The 21,434-nt window shown below is 43.9% G+C and overlaps 2 long non-coding RNA genes across 2 annotated transcripts in view; one reads left to right on the top strand and one right to left on the bottom strand.

Moving 5' to 3' along the window:
• Window positions 1–6,797, bottom strand: part of LOC142467486 (uncharacterized) — a 56,876-nt gene extending 50,079 nt beyond the window's left edge. The window contains exons 1-3 of the long non-coding RNA XR_012788401.1: window positions 6,157–6,797; window positions 5,373–5,450; window positions 3,698–3,885 (exon numbers count right to left, since the gene is read on the bottom strand). This is a non-coding gene — a long non-coding RNA (uncharacterized LOC142467486). The remainder of the gene's footprint in view (window positions 1–3,697; window positions 3,886–5,372; window positions 5,451–6,156) is intronic.
• Window positions 420–9,163, top strand: LOC142467488 (uncharacterized). Its single transcript, XR_012788402.1, has 3 exons — window positions 420–546; window positions 3,742–4,187; window positions 8,716–9,163. It is a non-coding gene; the product is annotated as an uncharacterized LOC142467488 (long non-coding RNA).
• The last annotated feature ends 12,271 nt before the right edge of the window (window positions 9,164–21,434 follow it).

The raw sequence follows: 21,434 nt of genomic DNA, 5'->3' as shown, positions 1-21,434 counted from the left end.
GTGACGTCATCCAGTGCGGCATCCTATTGGCCCGCATGACCAGGACTATTAAAATTGCCAGCAATACCAGCGTCATCTACGGAGGTAAGTATCTCGGGAAGCAGGGGGTGCCCAGAGCTGAAATTAACGTGGTTCAAGTCCGGAGACCCCCTGCTTCATCCCTGTGATAAAATACTGTATATATATATATATATATATATATATATTTTTTTTTTTTTTTAACGAAACCTGAATTGCGGCTTTAAAAACTGAAATGACAGAGGCCGTGGACCTGTTTAGAAGTTAAATATGGATGACTAATGAATGTTTCTTATAATCTGGCAACTGTTATTTTTTTTTTATAAGTTTAGTTATACAAAATGAGTTGGAAAGTTCAGTAAACTCAAGCTCAGGAAGGGATTTCCCTTTTGTGTTCCCATGCAGAACCGGCCCCTGTTCCACTTGCAAAGTACCCGTTCCCTTGGCATGTTCTCTTGTTTATGGGTATATTCTATATACTCCAAAGCAACCATTTGATTTGGGCTGCATTCAGCCAAAAACCATATGGTATGTATATCTTTATTTACATAGCGCCCACATCTGTACTTAGCGCTTCACGAGAGAAATAATACAGTACAGGGAATTACAGTACAATAAGTGCAACAAACAAGATCAGACAATAGGAAAGGCAATCCCTGCCCCGGACAGCTTACAATCTAAGTGGTATGATGGGAAACTTACAGAGACAGTAGGTGAGGGAATAAGTGCAGTAGATGGAAGTCTTTGGTAGGAGTGAATGTGGGTGTGGGACAGTAGTCATGAGTCCAGACTATTGCAGCGCTTCATTTAAGAGGCACGTTGAAGTCAATGGGGCCGCTTTGGAATACAGTATATAGAATGGACCCATAAGTCTTCTGACATGGGCCCACATTCACTAAATATTGCTATCCTTTAGCACATCCTAACTCTCATTCATTTGAATAGGTTTTAGGCCAGGTGCAGCGGGCCTAGAGGTGTACTCCTAAGAGGGACCCCAGGTGTTACGAACCAGGAGTGCTCACTGGGTCATGTAGCAGTGGTGAGCAGAATCAGGGTCAATGGGTGGGAATACTTGCTGACCAGGACCAGGAGTGTTGGTTTATGTTTAAGAAAAGGCCGTGGCCATTTGTACCCAACAAATGACTCTGTATTTATATTAGCCAAAGTATCTGTATTTATTCCAACCAAAGAGTCTGTATTCATTTGGGTGGATTAGCAAACGGAATGGACGAGAATCGATGGGCCAGGGCTAATATATTTCTGTTTTCACTGCTTACGCGCCGATTGCGGGTTGTGTCTTGTATTCTCTCCAGTTGAAAAATACCCAGCAGAGAATTGACAAACTTTTGTTTATCAAAGTAGAGAATGTCACAACTTGCATACTAAAGTACTGTATCTATATGTAATATATTTATCCCAAAGATATTTGAGCTATTAAAGCAGCACTCCAGGTTGCAGTTTATGTTCCTTTTATTGGATTTTATAGTTATAGGATTGAAGCAGGGGTCTCCGGAGCTGAGCTGTGTTAGATACTTACCTCTGTAGGGGGTGCCGGTATCTCCTTCATGTTTTAATGTCCTTCGTCAGGCTGGCCAATAGGAAGCCACAAGGGATGATGTCACGGCTTCCTATTGGCCGGCAAGATGCGGGACATTAAAGTCGCCATTTTGTTAGCCCCAACAAGCCCCGTCGGAGCTGCTACCATCAGAGATACCGGCAACACCCACAGAGGTAATTATCTCGAGAAGCAGGGGTGTCCCCGGAGCTGAAATTAATGCAGTTCAGCTTTGGAGACTCCCTGCTTCAATCCTATACCAAAAAAAACATAAACGGCACCCCAGACTGCTGCTTTAAATCATTGTTTTATCAATCTGTCCCTGGAGACTTTCTTTAGCCCAACCGCGCAACGCAAGTTTACAAACACTCGCTGTTAGAATTACTTCACTGTGGTCAAATTATGAATAGAGAAACCTACACATCGTTTCAATTTAAATCAACTTTTTTTTTTTAAATCACCACATTAGACTTCCACCATTTGTTTAGTTTGCATCCTCTGCTTTTTATCTGATTTATATCATATTCTAGTAGCTGCGAGTTTGTTCTTATTTATTTGTAAAAATGTTTTACCAGGAAGTACTACATTGAGAGTTACCTCTCACTTTCAAGTATGTCCTGGGCACAGAGTTATGATGACAAATACATGGTTGCAAATACATTGTTAAATTAAATGAACATGGTTATACATTATATTTAAAGACATTGCATAAACAGTTAAAGATAAAATATGTTATAGGTGTACAGTATGTAACAGTTACAAACCAGATTAAAATGTGAGACGGCTTTTTGAAATAACTTAGACTGTGGCGGCTGTGAGAGTCTCCGGTAGATTGTTCCAGTTGTGGGGTGCACAGTAAGAGAAAGTGGAGGGGCCAGATACTTTGTTGAACCTCGGGACCATGAACAGTCTTGTGGAGTCAGTGCTGCGTGTGGTAGGGGTGAGGAGATTGTTCAGATACGGGGGTAACTTGCCCAGAAAGTATTTGAAGGCAAGGCAGGAAAAACTGGAATTGGAAACATGAACTTTGCTCCTAGACTCAAGTGATAGCCAATCTACAGCAGTTCTTTGAGCATTTTGCAGTGATGTGTATTGTAGTTAAATTGGAGGACAAAGCGACTTATTGAGTTATAGAGGGTGTCTATTTTGCTGAGGTGAATTTGGGGTGTTGAATCATATATCATGCCCCTATAGACTATAATTAGCATTAATATCTGCTGTCCAATGCGCGTTCTGACTAACGGGCTTAGGGGGGATATGTTCCTATGAAGTACACCTAGTTTGGCATAGGTTTTGTATGTCAGGGTATCAATGTGCAACCGAAATATTACATGGGAGTCAAACCATATGCCCAAGTATTTAAATCTAGTGACAAGGGCTAGGATGGTATAAGAGTTGGTTCTGATCTGTAGCTCAGTCATTGGTAGCTTTAGAAATTTAGCCTTGGTTCCAAATACCATTATTACAGTCTTGCAGGGTTTAAAAACAGTTTGTTTTGGAAAATCCAGTTTTCAAGACTCGAATAATCAGATTGAAGTATGTGTTCAAGGTCAGTAAGGCTCGGGCTGTGTGCATATAGGATTGTGTCATCCTCTTACATGTGTATCAAAGTTCCCTTACAAGCTGTAGGTAGATCAGTAATGAAGATTGAAAAGAGTAGGGGCCATAGAACAGAGCCTTGCGGGACACCACAGGTGATATCTAAGCAGTTGGAGTTAGAGCCCGAGATAGACCCATGTTGGGATCTACCCGATAGGTAGGAGTGAAACCAGTTTAAAGCGTGTTCCCCTATTCCACACCACTGGAACTTGTAAGATAACATGATCAACAGTATCAAAAGCCTTTACAAAATCTAGGAATATTGCACCAGTGAGTTGTTCCATTCCACACTGGATCTCATTGCAAACTTTTAGCAGGGTAGTTACCATGGAGTGTTTGGGGCGAAAGCCAGATTGGAATTGGCTAAGGAAATTTGTTTTGGTATAGTAATCGCTTAATTGGGAGTGGACACATTTTTTCATGACTGTACACTGTATTAGATTTGAAGAGCACACACCACTACAATGGTGCAGATCATTCTTATTCACACAGTTAAGAATCAAAAAGAGAAAAGTTCCCACTCACAAGTTTGGTTCTCTCTGCTGCCTTCGTTGCCTCCCTTCTCCTAGGTAGAGGCCCTTCGCGCTGGAGTGAAGTCACCAAGCCGCACATTCATGTCTTCACTTCCGGGTTCATCGGGGTGACCCTCCGATAGTACGGAGACAGGTGCAGTCGGCTTCAGCGGGATGCCAGGATCCCTTGGGTGCATTGTTCTGAAGTAGGAAATCGTGATTAACAGCAGCGCAACCAGCAGCACCAAAAAGTCGTAGAAACAAATGATACATTTCAATAATGGAAATAACATGCTTTTAATAAACATTGCCTACACAGTGATTTTCAACTGGGGCACCCCTCAAGGTTCCACAGCAGACAGGGGGAGAGCTGCCCCAGTGGCACCCCATGCAGCAGCAGTCTGATGGTTACTGCAACCTTCTTCCTCCTCCTATCGGCGCCGTATGACCGGAGCTGGGGACTTGCCGGACTGGAGCAGCACTGGAGACCGCCTCACCCCAAGGTAAGATTGTTGGGGGAGGGGGGTTGGTGTGAGTGAGTGGAAGAGAGAATGAGTGAGTGAGGGGAAGATAGAGGGGAGACTGTAAGGGGGGAATAGAGTAAAGGGAGGCGTGTAAGGGGGGAACAGAGAGATGGAGAACGAAAGGAGGGAAGAGAGGTGGAGTGGAAGAGTGAGTGAGGGGAAGAGGGAGGGGAGACTGTTAGGGGGGAAAAGAGTAAAGGAGGAAGTGTAAGAGGGAACAGAGAGGGGGGAATAGAGGAAAGGGGAGTGTAAGGGGGGAGAGAGGGGGAGAGAGAGGGGAGTGTAAGGGGGGAGGAGAGGGGAGGGGAAAAGAGGGGGGGGGAGAGAGGGTTGGGGTTCCCCATAATTTCACAATATAATTATTGGGTTCCTTAACCAAAAAAAGGTTGAAAACCACTGGCCTAAAAGAATTGAAGTTTGTATTTTTTTTAACACAATTTAGGGCTCCGTATGAATGTTATTTTAGGAGCATTATTGTTCTGTCAAAATAGGAAATACTGTATGTTGAGGAATGTAGGAATAAAAAAGGAAAACTTGTATGTGTATACAGCAGGGCCCCTGGTATACGGCGGGTTCCGTTCCAGAGGCCCGCCGTATAGTGAAAATCGCCGGAAAGCGGATCCGGCGATTTTCACTTCTGCGCATGCGCAAACCGGCATTTTTGCCATTCTGCGCATGTGCAACCTATGGTATGCGCGCGCAACCTATGGTATGCGCGCGCAACCTGCGGTCTGCGCGCGCAACCTGCGGTCTGCGCATGCGCGCCAGGCGCACCCGCCCATTCTGCACATGCGCGACTGGAAATCCAAGATGGCGGCCCCCTTCTCGGTGCCGCCGTATCAGCGGAACGCCGGATAACGGAGCGCCGAGAAGCGGGGGCCTGCTGTATATACTTTTTTATTCCTACATTCCTCAACATAAAGTACTTCCTATTTTGACAGAACAATAATGCTCCTAAAATAACATTCTTACGGAGTCCTAAATTGTGTTTAAAAAAATTAACGACAATCAAACTGAAATCAGTAATTTAAGTAATTCATTATTTCCACTCCCACGGCCCCAAAATATGACATTACATTTAAAGAAATTGCTTCCATCACCAATAACATTAAAGAATAACTTGTTAACAATATGAACTGAAATAGCAATATTTGTCTTGCTTACGTTTAAACGGAGCATGCAAACTGTTTATGAATTGGACCAAACACTTGCTTTGTAGCTTCTTCCTAGCTAATCTGCTGCCTGCAATATATAATAATTATATATAAATGCAGGGCCGCCCACTTCCTCCCCCCCTGTGCACTGGCGGTCCCTGAGGAGGGGAGGAGATATGGTCTGGAGTGGGGGCCAGAGAAGGGGATATATGCCTGGTGAAGGAGGAGGGGAGAAGGAGATATGGGCTTGGGGAAAGGTGACCATATGTGTCCCGGCTAAAACCGGGCCAAATGTCACACATGCAAGGTCGAAGAGTGATGCCGACCGTGCATGTGTGATCGGCACTTGCAGACTGCACAAGGCAAACTGCGTTTGACGGTCGCTCGCGCGCATGCGTGATCGGAGCTTGCCAGTCGTGCATGCACACGAGCAACCGGAAAATGCCGATCGCGCATGCGCAAGAGCAGCCGGCAAGTGCCGATCGTGCATGCGCCGTCAGCACTCACTAGGGGGGCCAAAAAAACGGGACAGCACCCTAAAAAGTCAGAACAGAGCCCTAAAAACTGGGACTGTCCCGGCTAAACTGGGATAGCTTGAGGGGGAGATGTAAACTGGTGGGGGGGGGGGGACGGGGGGTGGCTGTGGACATGGGGGAGGGGTAGTTATAGACCTTGAGAGTGGAGCGTTATAGATCATGGGGGAGAGAGGAAGTATGGGGCTGGGGTATAGGTAGGGGGCTGGGGGCACGGAGGGCAGAAACAGAAGGTTGCGGGGAGTAGTTGAGTGTGCCTACCTGCTGCAATGGAGGATTGAGGGGGGCCCCAGAGGGCCCTCTCTTTTATCTGCCTCCAGCATGCTTCCTCTGATAGTCACCTTTGAAGGCACCATCCAGCAGACCCCCTCTGCTCTGACAGGCACCTCTATGAACACCCTCTGACAGGCACCTTTATGAACACCCTACAACAGGCCCCCTCTGCTCTGACAGGAACCTCTATGAACACAATACAACAGGCCCCATCTGCTCTGACAGGCACCTCTATGAACACCCTCAAACAGGCCCCCTTTGCTCTGACAGGCACCTCTATGAACACCCTCCAACAGGGCCCCTCTGCTCTGACAGGCACCTCTATGAACACACTACAACAGACCCCCTCTGCTATACCAGGCACCTCTAAGTACACCCTACAACAGGGCCCCTCTGCTCTGACATGCACCTGTATGAAAACCCTCCAACAGGCCCCCTCTGTTTTGACAGGCACTTCTATGAACACCCTACAACAGGCCCCCTCTGCTATAGCATGTTTTATGTAACTTTTTAACCTCTTCACTCACTGCTGGCTGGTGTAGTAACACATTGCCTACATTTGTTTTAGTTTAAACAATAGGTTGGAAATGTAAAGTCCCCTGCAGGGATCTGCCAAACGAAACAGTCACAAATTCCTTCAATATAGCCATTCTCTCACTAAGATTTAAAATGTTCCCTTGCAATTTTGTATGGTGTCTCTCCCCCCCCCCCCCCCCCTTCCACTGTTTACAAATCTATCTAATTATTCACCAAATAACAGCCAGGATACCTTTGCCATAATTTCCTTACATCTCCTTATATTCATGTCACTTTATACATCTCTCTATCCTAGTGCTGTGACTAAATCTCCCGCGTCACGTAACTGGGACATTTTAACTTTGCCAAGATACCGGCACCCCATACCGGGGCCTGTAACTCGCGAAGCAGGAGGTCCCCGGGGGCTGAAATTCATGCGGTTCAGCTCAAGGGACCCGTTGCTTCAATACTGTGTTATTAAAATAAATTGAAAACAGTGCGATCGCCTGTAAGAGCTGTGCAGGGAGATACAGCTCTGTCTGTGCAGGGAGATCACCTGTAAGAGCGGCGCAGGGAGATACAGCTCTGTCTGTGCAGGGAGATCACCTGTAAGAGCGGTGCAGGGAGATACAGCTCTCTGTGCAGGGAGATTGCCTGTAAGAGCTGTGCAGGGAGATACAGCTCTGTCTGTGCAGGGAGATCACCTGTAAGAGCGGCGCAGGGAGATACAGCTCTGTCTGTGCAGGGAGATACAGCTCTGTCTGTGCAGGGAGATCACCTGTAAGAGCTGTGCAGAGAGATGCAGCTCTCTGTGTGCAGCTCTAGGGCCTGGGTCCCGCTGCTTCCGACGGCCCGTGCGGTCGCGCGGCAGCGGACCACCAGCCCCTTTCCTGTAGTGTGGAGGTCCCCGCTGGCTCCTTACTACTTGGCTGACTGCGGGCTGTGACGCGTCAGCCGGCCGATGCTGCAAGCTCCTAGTGATTTGCAGCTCTGACGCGTCACGTGGTGCGGCAGTCAGCCAATGAGGGAAGGAGGGGAGGGAAGGAGCTAAGGATGGGAGGCGGCTTGGGAGGGGAGCAGGGAAGGAGCTGCGGGGGAAAAGTGTGTGAGTGTATATGTATGTGTGTGTGTATGTGTATGTGTATGTGTATGTGTTGTGTGTATGTGTTGTGTGTGGGGGTGGTGGTGGGGCGGTGGACGGCACCACGATCTTCACAAAGTTTTAACACGCCCCCCCCCCACTCCCGCACCCCTACCGCTCTGGCTCCCTCAGACCGCATATCGCGGTCAATTGCCTGTCAGCGCGTCGCCTGTCTGCAGTGCGGGCGCGCTGACTGAGGGAGCGGGGCCTTAGCCTAACAGACTGCAGGCAGATCGCAGGGGCAAAACATAGAAAAAGACAGATAAAGGCACTTCTATTCCGAGTGGTATTGGCATTTTCCTACCGAACGGTATCTGACTTGCGATAACTCTTTCTGAATACCGTGATAACACAAATGTCAGACCAGTCGGTAGGAACATGCCACACCGTTGGATATGGCAGTTATCTTATGGAAGCTACCTGAATAGGCCCTACAGTAAGATTGGTTACACAGGTTTTTTTATAATATTGACAAGCACTGGGCTTTATATAGTTACATAGTTACATAGTTACATAGCTACATAGTTACATAGTAGATGAGGTTGAAAAAAGACGTACGTCAATCAAGTTCAACCTATGCTAAATTTAGACAACAGATACTTTATCCTATTTCTATACTTACTTATTGATCCAGAGGAAGGCAAACAAAAAACCCCAATGTCATATCATCCAATGATATCTCATAAGGGGGAAAATACATTCCTTCCTGATGTAACGTGTTGATGTTGTGTAAAATCTCTAAAACTAAAAATGAGTGAGTGAGACTGACTCCAAATCAGTGGGACTCATAGAAAATCAGGGAGAGTTGACATTTCTTGAGCAAAGCTTCTAACGTCTTTGCTCCACCATGAACCACTAATGTTAAATGTGTTCATATTTCTTTTGAATAGGTTTAATGATGTAAGCCCCAGGTTTGATTTTGCTTCTTTCCACTGCTCCTGGAAGAGATCAGTAGTGCCTTAGAATAAGATGGGCACCACTAAGGATAGGACAACTGAGAAGAAAGGAAATCCACCAATGAAGAAGACCATCTCAGCTGAACAGTTGAGTGATGCACTATATAAAAGGATTGTTGGAGAAGAGAAACCTGGAGAAAAGACCAACACAGTAAAGAAATCAGACGTTAAGCTAAAAAAGCAGAATACATTGGTCTAAAGAAGCACACATGCATTTGTTATGAAATTATCGATAGGATATAGACATTGCCAGTGCTTTTTTGGGGGGAAAAAGAGGTGCCAGTACCCAGGGCCTGCAGACAGCTTTCCCGGGGCCCAGGTCTAGAGTTTCACTGGGCCGCTGAATGTTTTGCAGACGGCGAGCAGAAAAAGAGGGGAAGACACACACGCTTTACCTGGGGGGGGGGGGGTTGGAGAGAAAGAGAGGATTGCACCAGTTCATTCTGGAGCTGCTCTGTAGAGCTCAGACATGCAGGGGGCAGGCAAACAAGAAGGGGTGAGGAGTGATTGGCTATGTGGAGTGATGATCCCGCAGCAAGCAGGGAAAAAACCTGCAGCAGGGGAAACAGGTGCTGGTACAGAGTACCGAACAGTACCGTCACAAAAAAAGCCCTGAATATTGCTAAAAATCTATTCCTCTGCTCTTTTAGAATTAGTTCAGAATACAGAATGTTGGACACCCACTTCCACCTTTTTAATGCTGTGCAGTGGACCCTTTGATCCAAGAACACCCCAACTTCCCTCCGTACCAGCCTATAGCACATTAGCTATCCTTATATTCTATTTTAGCTTGGCAAAGAATACCTTATGCATAATTATTGTATTGTGTCTAATGTTGCACTGAGGTTATCACACAAGAGGTCCCAACATAATAAGCAAAGCAATCGGCTAAAGTGCTGACAACAATTCGACCTTCTAAAGAATCCCAACAGAAATTAACAACGTTAAGTAATTTAAATATCTACAATAAAATAATATTTTCATTTAGTACAGTGAAGGGGTACAAACTGAAAATCATGAAGTATAGAATACTTAGAATGGAAATATTCCACTTTGGGGTGAGTACGATTTAGATTTAAACAATGACAAATAAGTATTCATTCTTAAAATGTCTGTAGCTATTGTCAAGTGATAATATCTACTCACTTGAATGCCTGCTATTGATGTTTCTTCAGTAATCCCCTGATGACTTACATTTTAATGTGTGAATTATTTTATTTATTTATTTATTTATAAAATGTGTTACCAGGAAGTAATACATTGAGAGTTACCTCTCGTTTTCAAGTACGTCCTGGGCACAGAGATATGATGAAAGATACATGGTTACATTAAGTAAGCAAGGTTATACATTATATACAAGATATACCATGCACACTAAGGCTGAGGCCCCAGTGCCTCCGCTGCACGCACGCCCACGAGGCTGTCGGCGCGTGCAGCCAATTCCCCGGTCTGCAGTGAGCTGCAGGAAGAGAGACGGGGGGTTAGCGGGGGAGTGACGGGGACGCGGCCATGACGTCACCCGGCAGGTTCGTCCTCATTGGCTGAACCGCTGGGGGGCGTGGCCTAGCGCTCCGTCGCGAGTCCTGCTCTCAATTCTATTGAGAGCAGGAGAAACTCTCGCCACAGCCCTGTGCCCCCCCTCGCAGCGGGACCGGCACCATTGAGGGGAGGCCTCTTGTCCCTGCAACGTCCGCCACAGCGGGCGCTGCAGTAGCATGCGGGGACTCAGCATCCAAAATAATATATGTTATAGGCGTATGTAACAGTAGTAGACCAGATTTAAATGTGAGACAGATTTAGTTTTGAAAGAACTTGTGGCGGCTGTGAGAGTCTCCGGTATATTATTCCAGTTGTGAGGTGCACGGTAAGAGAAGGAGGAGCGGCCGGATACTTTGTTGAACCTCGGGACCATGAACAGTCTTTTGGAGTCAGATCTCAGATGATAAGTACTGCATGTGGTAGGAGTGAGGAGCTTCTTCAGATAGATGGGTAGCTTGCCCCGAAAGTATTACACGTCACATAGTAAATGATGGTGTAACCTAGCCTAGTCCCCACAAGTTAGAAGACTGCACTGACATCATAGAGAATGCTTGTACTATTACTGTACCCAGGGCCGGTTTAACCATTAGGCGAACTAGGCAGTCGCCAAAGGCAGCAGAGTTTGGAGATCGGCAGCAGCCTAGTTCGCTTACTTCAGCTTCATAACCGGGTGGGAATCCCCTGAGGGAATCGCCCCCCCCCCCCCCCCCCCACCCCGTCTTTTCCCCTGCAGCTCTGCACAGAGCGGGGATCACAGCTGCACGCGCCGCCAGCCTGGCAGGCACGCGTGCAGCGCCGACACCAGGGCCCGTAGCCTAAAACCAGAGATAAGTTTGAATTAACCATCATATTGTTATTTACAGGAATCTTTTCCTTTCCTGTGTTCTCTTTTTTTACTTTAATTAAACGCCTACTCAGGGTCTGCGTGGGAGTAACGCCGCCTTTGGGTAAGACAGACTTAACGCCATGTTATTCAAAGCTAACGCAAGGCAATGCCAACTCCACATGGCGATAAGCCGGTGCTAATGAGATCCCTAACAACCCTTGTTTTTGCATGTACTGTATTTAGCTTTGTGGTTATACGTTAACAGGAATAAATGGAGGAAAAAGCGCACAAGCAAAAACGGAGCAGGAAGCACCCAAAATCAAAAATAAATTAAAAGGGCACTTTAATGTGACAAAGACCCATCCAACGCGTTTCGAACGTCACAGCGTTCTTTTACAAGGAATATACGTTATACCCGGAGAAACTAATGGACGTTACCTATTTGAACAGCTTTTGGAATTGGAAGTTATTCAGGGGACTAATATCTTTGTGTATCAGGACATTTTCCTCTCCTCAGTGCCAATCTGCTTTGTGAATATTTCTTCATAGTTCTGACTGTGCATATATTTTCTGGGAACTGTTTTTTGTTTCGTAAACAAAACACCCACAATGTTCAACGAAGAAAAAATGTGCAGGTAACATTGGGACCATGGTATTTTTAGTACAATGAATGGGGTGAAATATTTCCATTTTTTTAATCAAATTGCTACCAAAAAGAGCATTTTGTGAAATTTTAAAACTTTGTGAGGGAATTTTGTGAACTGAAACAGGACACGGTTCAACTTCACTAATTAAAACTTCTCTTTCCCTTATTGCACCCATGAGCCTATTTCATACTGGCCAGTCTTTGCCCTTTGCATGTTTCATTATATAGTTCCCTTGTCTATGATCTCATTCTTAAATAATAACTCTGTGTCTTTGCTCTCAATGTGGCAAAAAAAAAAAACTCTCAGTGTTGGTACAAGACAGATGGCAGAAATACTGTACTGGATGCTTATGTAGCCCTGAACTTGCTGGCCTCCAAGTTGTTTGAGTACTTTCTAGTACTACTCTAGCTGGCCTGTCATCACAGGGACCCTCTTATGCCTACACTTGGCCTTACTCTTCCCCCCAAACCTATCATGGCTTTCCTTATTATAACTGGTTTGTTATGTCCTTCGTCCCATACTGTACATTGCAGAAAAAATGCAATGCCTTCCAGTGTTATCCCACCACTCATGCCTTGACTGGTACCTTAGTGCAATGGTGCTCAACTCCAGTCCTCAAGACCCCCCAATAGGTCAGGTTTTGGGGATATCCCAGCTTCAGCACAGGTGGCTCAATCAGTGGCTTAGTCTTCGACGGAGCCAACTTTACAGAATCTGGGCTATCCCTAAAATCTGACCTGTTGGGGGGTGTCTTCAGGACTGGAGTTGAGCACCCCTGCCTTAGTGACTGCAGGAACTGCATGACGTAACTTATTCCCCTTTTCCTTGGCTTATCCTTAAAGGATCACCACTTTTTCCATACATAGGTATGTGCATTCTAAGTGATGGGACTGGCAATACCTTCACCAGGTGTTCTCATTCCGAAGACCTAGCCTCCAAAGATGGGGATACATGTTAAACCAACTGGTTTGGCCTCAGGTGCTCGTTTCCTGAAATCTTCCACCTGGACAATGCATCTGCAATATTATTCTGCTTCCCGGGCACATGTTTTGCCGTAAAGCCAATATTGTTCACCATGTAAGTGAGCACTAACCTTCTTAGAACTCTTAACACAAGGGAGATGTGGCTAACAGGTTGTTAATTGCTGACCCTGCACCCATGTTATCTGTCCAAAATCTTACACTTCTGTTGCTTAATTTGCAAGACCCAATGTGCATTGCCACAACTATGGGGAAGAAATCTAGGAGCAGGTCCTGTTTTATTGTGAACCCATTCAATAGCCGGTACTCGTGGCTAGTGTCTTTGAAGATTTGCTCTGCAGCCAAGACAGCCGACGGACCAGGACACTATCGTTCTAATTAACATGGCCACCAAACCAGGAAGTCTGCCTCTCTTTGACCCTGATTGTCAGCACCTGCTCCAGGGCTTTCAATAGCAGTCAGTTGCTCTCAGCCAGTGCCCAGGCATTTACTATAATACTGGGTGTGCTTCCTTGACCTGTGGTTTCCCCTGTCTTTGCTAGTGATCTTGTTGTGACCTCCGAACTGTGACCTGCCTATCTCTGCCTTGAACTCTGCCTGCCTCGACCTCGGAACTGTGACCTGACCATACTTCACACAGAACCCCAGCAAGCTCTTTTTGGGAACCCCTGAGTACCCACAAAATAAATGTATATAAGTGTCAAAAAGGAGAGCTATTGAGTATACTGTCCATACTTACCTGCCGCCTGCCTTGACCCGGAACCGGACATCACTACTCGTGCATTTCTAGGACTTTGACCCCAGGCCAAGGTTGGTGGTTCACTCCCTGCGGGTTCATATCCTAAGGCGACGGCCCCAGTGTTGGCTGCTGCAAGTGCGCCTGGTGTCCTGGCGGTGCGTGCACAGCTTACAGCCACGATTTGCAGTCTGTAAGGAGTGATGGGAGGCACGGGGGGGAGGGGGGATGGGCCATGAACACACGAAGCTGTCTCAGTTGCTGTGGCACCATAAGCATCCAGTACAGTATTTCTGCCATCTGTCTTGTACCAACACATGAGAGCATTCTTCTGGCACTGATTTCCCTCTGTTTTCAGAGCTTCGGTTTGGAGCTCCCACCGCCCCCTTCGCCCCCACCCTTCACTGCCATTGGCTCCCAGCACACCACGTGACCGCGTCACCGCATGGGAAAACACATTTCTTGTCTTCCCTGCTGGCTGACGCGCCATCGTGCTTTGTGAGTCAAGACAACAGAACCCACTGGGGCCTCCCTGATTGAGGTGAGTGTCTAGTGCGCAGAGCGCACGCCACCGCCACAACCGCGGACTCAGCCTAACTTGCAGACACCAACATTACACTGTCCCAGACCCACAGTCACTCCTACCAACCATCGTGGCCAAGCACTGCCATTTATGGCACTTATTCCCTCACCTGCTGTCTCTGTAACTCTCTCAACATATCACTTGGATAGTAAGCTCTCTGGCACAGGGATTTCCTTTCCTATTGTATGATCTTGTTTGTTGCACTTATTGTACTATAATTCCCTGTACTGTATTGTCTCTTTTGTAAAGCGCTAAGTACAGCTATAGGCGCTTTTTGAGACTTGAAAATTGGATTTCCCAAAACAAACTGTTTTTAAACACTGACATGACTGTAACAATGGTATTTGGGACCAAGGCTACATTTCTAAACCTTCCAATGACTGAGCTCCAGATCAGAACCAACGCTAATACCAAACCTTAGCCCCCTGTTACTAGTTTTAAATACCTGGGAATATGGTTTGACTCCCATTTAACATTCGGGATGCACATTGATACCCTGACATCCAAAACCTATGCCAAACTAGGTGTACTTTATAGGAACAAATCCTCCCTGAGTCTGCTGATCAGAAAGCGTATCGCACAGCAGATGCTAATGCCAATTATCGACTATGGTGACATAGTATACGGCTCGGCACCAAAAACCCACCTTAGCAAACTTGACACCCTCTAAAATTCAATATGCCGTTTTGTTCTCCAATGCAATTACAACACACATCACTGCGAGATGCTCAAAGAACTAGATTGGTCAACACTTGAGTCTAGGCACCAAGTTCATCTTTCCTGTCTTGCCTTCAAATACTTCCTGGGCAAGCTACCCATCTATTTGAACAAGCTCCTCATCCCTACCACATGCAGTCCTTATCATCTGAGATCTGACTCCAAAAGACTGTTCATGGTCCCAAGGTTCAGCAAAGTATCCGGCCGCTCCTCCTTCTCTTACCGTGCACCCCAAAACTGGAACAATCTACCGGAGACTCTCACAGCCGCCAGGGCTGTCTTAAACGCATTATAGGCCCCCGGGCAAAGCAGTGCACTGGGCTCTGCCTACACAACCCCAGTCGTTAATTGCCTCCCGCGAATCCGTTACAATATTCTGCTTCCATAACATTGCAAGCAATAAAAATGGCAACATTTCTCTCGCGAATGCAGACACGCCAACTCTCCTCTACAAGTCGTAATTTTTCTCCTTCTACCCAGTTTGCGGGAGATTTGAATGTTGAGGCGGGTGATCGGAAAATTAGTGTTAAATTCTGGTCTGTGCATAGATTTTAATCTGGTCTGTAACTGTTACATACGCCTATAATATACTGTATATTATCTCTCACTGTGCATGCAATGTCTTGTATATAATGTATACCCTGCTCACTTATGTAACTGTATTTGTAACCATGTATTTGTCATCATAACTCTGTACTTGAAAACGAGAGGTAACTCTCAATGTATTACTTCCTGGTAAAACATGTTATAAATAAATAAATATAAATAAAGATATACATACATACATGGCTGTGGCCAAGGTGCACCACACCATTATGTCTAAAAATAAACACAAAAACCATGCACCTGTGACTCATTTGTAACTGTAGCTCATTGTTGGACTGACAATCACTTGGCCATAAACGCTTGGCATTAAAACTCCCCACTAGATGCTCCCTAAGGTCCATCATTAAACTTAGTGTATGGTGGCCGCTCTTAAGCCATGCCATAGATCTGCCTAATCTGCAATTTAATACACTCCCCATGGGTATGATGATGCACGCTGAATTCAACTTCCCTAGCATTTGTTTAAGGGGTACCTTACCGGACTTGGTAAACGTAGCTATTGTCCTTTTGAGCGTCACAGCCATGTTCTGTTGCAACCTTAACTCTCTGGCTATAGACAAAATGACCAAAAAATAGCCAAATGACTTAAAAATTAAATATACCAAAATGTGAATTCAAGCGGTTTTACTGCAAAATACAGGCATAGAAAATAATAATTTCTTAATTCAAATGTTTAATAAATTGTGACTTACTTTAGGGATAACCATGAAGCTAGTCCAGTGGAAATTCCCCCAAGAGTCTAAAAACAAAGTCCAATTCCACATGAATTTTAGCTAATGAAGTCAGATTGGCAAAATGCGTAGGGACAGCAGGTCGACAAAACGGTCAGGCTGCAAAGGTGGCAGAGTAAAGAAGAAGGTGGGGTTTCCAACGCACTGGAGGCACTGCAGTTGGAACCAAGTGCCCTGGGCAACAGATACTGCTGAGACCATCCAAGGCACCAAGAGCAGCCATGAGCTTCCCTCAGTATATCTGAGCTCAATGTGGCTCACCTCATACTCTGTACTGTATTGTGATATTCAATGTAACAGAGTCTTCTACATTATATGGTATTCTGTTTTGTCTTCTCGTTGTTATCTCCTTATCTACTGCTATCGACTGTGTGCGGTGTCAGTGTATGTGGAAGTGTGGAACCCTAAAAAAGATGCTGCCATCATTCCAAAATGGTCTTGCATGGATACATTGAGATCCAATATAATCGTATATGTTTTTGAATATCTAGAAGAAGTCCTTTAGGCCGTATGTAATGGGTGTGTAACCTGTGCCTGCTGTAAAGGAAAGAGCTGAAAGCCTCAAAGTGTCAGCACAATACTGATCAACCCATAGGGAATATTTGGTCAATATATAAAAGGTTATAAAAAAGTAACCCAAATATTGAAAACATCTTGGTATAACCTGAGTCTAAATGCCCCCTGACCACAATTCCTGACTATTTGTGTTGCTGGAAGGGAAGCTGCAGGCCTCGGTGGCAAGCAACAGACCAAAGCGGTGAGCCATGGGGTGATTCCGGAAGGGCGCTGTCTGAAAGTAGCAGCACCAGGAATGGGTCATCAGCAGTGAGATCCATCAAAAGTCATTTTATAAGTAAATAAGCATTTAACCCCTGATCCACTCCCCATTCTCCCCGCCCCTTCTGGTCTGGTCGGATGAGGAAGCTGTCTCCTGGCCCCGGGAAGGATGTTTTTTCTCATGTCCCTGCGGATGTGTTTCCCTGGACCTTGGAACCTGCACAAGTGAACAAACACTGTGGAAGAATAAGGGAGGGGCCCTACACCCCTCACGAGGGCTACAGCCCCATTCATGGGCTTTACTGAAGATGGAGAACAAAACTGCAAAGGCTGATTACCTGCTGCTGTTAGTGCAGACAGTACATGTGAATGTGAACAAAAACTACTAACCGTTCTAAATGGCATATGAGAAATAAAAGATTTGACGCATTCTCTACGCAACAGCATCGTTTAAGACATAAAAAGAGTTCTAGCCGTGGACATGTGAAGACATGCAATACAAAGGTTAAGCTTGGAGCATGCATCATTGGACCCTAAAGAAAAGATTGTAAGCTCTGCGGCACACGGATTAATTGTGTTTGAATTACTCTGGTTCGTGGTTCTGTCGGGGCTTTATTAAAGAATTCTGCAAATCCAAAGAAGGAACCTAAGATATAATAGGCCACGGTTTCTCAACTCCAGTCCTCAATGCCCCCCCCCCCCCCCCACCTAACAGGTCAGGTTTTCAGGATATACCAGCTTCAGCACAGGTGGCTCAATCTGGGGCTCAGTCTTCGACTGAGCCTCTGATTGAGCCACCTGTGCTGAAGCAGGGACTGATTGAGCCACCTGTGCTGAAGCAGGGATTGATTGAGACACCTGTGCTGACGCAGGGATAACCTGACAACCTGTCCTGTTGGGGGGGCTTGACGACTGGAGTTGAGCACCCTTGTAATAGGCTATAATTCCAAATCCTCTCTGTATAGTATTTGTACGGCTGTAAAATAGGATTCTGTTATTGTTTAATATTTTCCTAACATATTTGATCATTTCTATTTAACTCTATTGTGCTACAACATAAATATACAAGAGCTACGTATCAAGGGATGGGAATTTATTTTGCCATTAAATTAACATTACGAGATGTTTTTCCAACATACTACGCTTCGTTGTAAAGCCGTCTATGTACTCGTACATATTACTCACAACACATTTTACCATTCGATTTTTCAAATGTGTGTGCCATTAAAATAAGATGTTTAATGCATCTGATATGCACGCAAACAAGAAACGGTATGATGTTTTGGTCCAGATGGGTGCGTTTTTGGGAGATAAAGGTGACGTACACCGGGATAAAGCTTGAATGCTATTCAACACCAACCAAAAAAAAAACCTCAGTTTGCTTTTTATTAATATTTGACGGAAAACAATATTTTCTCACTTCAGATTCTCATGTATATAAATATTTGACGATATGACTAATCAGAGTATTTTTTATGTCTACTTCAAACCCCGAGATTCTTATGTAACTAAATAAACTTAAAAACAGAACAGCAACTGTTTAGTATTTGTAATACATATTTATACGTGCTGAATGACGAATGCATTATGTAATTTACCATATAAATAAGTCTTTGTATGACATTTGGTACACATTGTATCAATGTTTATTGGCTAAACTGTGGATAGTCCTCTTTTTAATCGATTAGTGCTTTATGTTTTCATGTATCTCTTGTCTATGATGGGTAATGCTCTTTGCCTTATTGGGATAAGGTTATTATAAAACCATCTGCCACATCTCAGATAATATACAGCTGAACCCCGTTATTACGCGATCCGTTACGACGCGAATCCGCTTATAACGCGATGCAAGCGTGGCTCCCAATTTTCGTATTTATGAATACTTTACAACACGATTATTGGTATCTTAAATTCTTTATTATACAATGCATACAATTGTACATTATTTCTAACGCGATCCGCTTATAACGCGATGTGATTCTTTGGACTCCAAGCACAGCGTTATAAGGGGGTTGAGCTGTACGTAGAAAACAAGATGTTAGTAGCTAGCTACAGTATGCCACTAACGTCCAGCCAGTGTGCATATTCAATGCAGATACACTACTTCTTACATTAAACCTCAGCGAATATTGAACCAGTAAGCATTTGATTACTCGTTTTTCTCTTCCGGGTGTAAATGAGCACATCATTAAAAAAACAAACTACAATCACCAGCGAGTCAAGGAACAGATATCACACCAAGATTATTAAGCCCAACCTATGCAGCCACATTTTGCATATGCAATCACATCACAAGAAATACACATGCTGTGCCCAAGGAGAAAAAAAACAGAGGGAGAGAAGAGAGAGAAGAGAGAAGAGAGAGAGAGAGAATAGGAGTTATGTTATCCAGACTTAATAACAAATAGCTTATTTTGTAGGAAACTACCATTCCATTGTACACATGTGGTTGTTGTTTAATGCATTATTCCAGGTCTATAATGTGTGAACTCTGCCTCCAGTTCTATAGCAGCGAGGTAAATAAGGGAGCTGCATTCATCTGCGATTGCAGTCGGGCTAGGCTCACGCCTTTTTTTTTTTTTTTTTTTGCTTCACGCAAACTTTAATCTACAGGGGTCTAATCCTCCGAAATCAGACATTTCAGGCTGAAAGAGCGAAGTTCCATTAATTAGAAAGTCCGCCCGGTTGTAGCCAAGTGCCATTATATTAGTATGCAAAGCCTGCAGTCAGTTAATCTCTACAAATCGTTTGTTTCCTTAATTGCCCTCTGAGGGTAAAAGTGAAAAATAGCCGAGAAGAATAATATTTTTGTGGAATTGAAACAACTTCAAAAGATAAAACTTGAACAAACCAGTGACGTACCTTAATGGTCTGAAGTTATTATTTTTCTATGGCTACGAATCCGGGGTTATTTTCCATGCACACGACCACACGAATATGGCTCAGGCCATACAGTTTTATTTCAATATTATGTTGCAGAGGTGTTTTGTAAATGGCTTGACATGGTTTACTATATATATATGAAAACACTGAACTAGTCATAAATGTATGTACGTTAAGAGTCGAAGCTTATGCGTAAATATAAGGTATACAGAGCCAAAAAGGATGATTATATTCCTACAAATGAAAACAGTATATATTTGTCACTTTATATAAAATATATATATATATATATATATATATATATATATATATATATATATATATATATACAGTATATACTTTGATATATTTAAACATGTGTTGCATGCATGTGAGTATTTTGAACACTATAGGGCTTTATTCTATAATCTCTGAAGAGGGCAATCAAAGCTCAATTGGAGCTTTGTGAGTAATAATATCATATTTGAATTTCATCTATATTGCCTTGTTATAAAGCATAATATTTCCTATTGCATAAAGTATATCAAAATATAACGTTACATTTACTACATTGTGCATGTTCAACGTTCTATCAACCAGATTGAAATTGTTATTATGAACTGGTGTAAGAAAGGCCTCATACCACATGTTCCTCTCTGGTGGATATCATTAGGCTTTATATTGGCGCTTTGGGACATCATTTAATTACAATCTGTAATGATGCACATGTTCATAAAACGATTGCAATCTATGTCATTGACTTGATTGCTCTTTAGTATATGTAATAAACATTATTTGTGGCTTTCTCCTCAATGAGGCAGAAATGCATACGCTTATTCTATTTGATACAGCCTCATTTGCAAAAGCACCAACTGAAATCGTATTATTCTTAATTCTTACGTGTCTAAAAATAATAATACAAGTGGGTACTTTTTTCTGGTGTTTTGGTTCTGTAATTCAATTAATAATTCGATTTGTTAAAAAAAAAATATGGAAAAAAAATCAAAACCAGCAGGATTTTTTTTTCCTTCATGATTTTGGGAAATTCTAAGTTTTGCGTATAAATTGCTGAGTTGTCCATTTGCAGACCCAAAAGCTCACCCAGTTTATTAAAAGAAAAACAAACAAACACACAAAAAAGGATACGGGGATTCTTACACTTTGGTTGATATTTTGCTCGGATTCGAAAATTCGTTCTGAATTTTGATGCGGAAGAAACCCGAAATAATGGCGAAATTAGGGTTTTGAACATGCGGACCGTAACTAAAAAAAAACGCGGACCCAATTTCACGAGATCATTTGAAACCAACACCAGATATTAAATTATTCAGGATTCTGATACGTCTAAAACAAATTGATCCTGTCTTATTTAGAGCCATTTGCACAGGGATTACAGAATTATACAGCATTTGCTCAGCTACGCTGTGCTGCAGTTGAAACTACTGTCTTGACAAACATGTTCACTTCAACCCCTAAAATGGTGTATGTAATTGGGGAAATGATTGATGCACAATATATTCTAGAAATTCCTCAGCAACTTTTTTTTTTTTTTTTTAATATCAGATGCAAATGTAAAAATAAAAATATAATTCCAAATGATTCCTTGTGAAAATCACGAGGGCTGAAATAGTTTGAACCAATTTGCTTGC

Source organism: Ascaphus truei, chromosome 16, assembly GCF_040206685.1.
Source record: "Ascaphus truei isolate aAscTru1 chromosome 16, aAscTru1.hap1, whole genome shotgun sequence".
NCBI lineage: Eukaryota > Metazoa > Chordata > Amphibia > Anura > Ascaphidae > Ascaphus > Ascaphus truei.
This window is presented reverse-complemented; position numbering and strand designations above follow the sequence as displayed.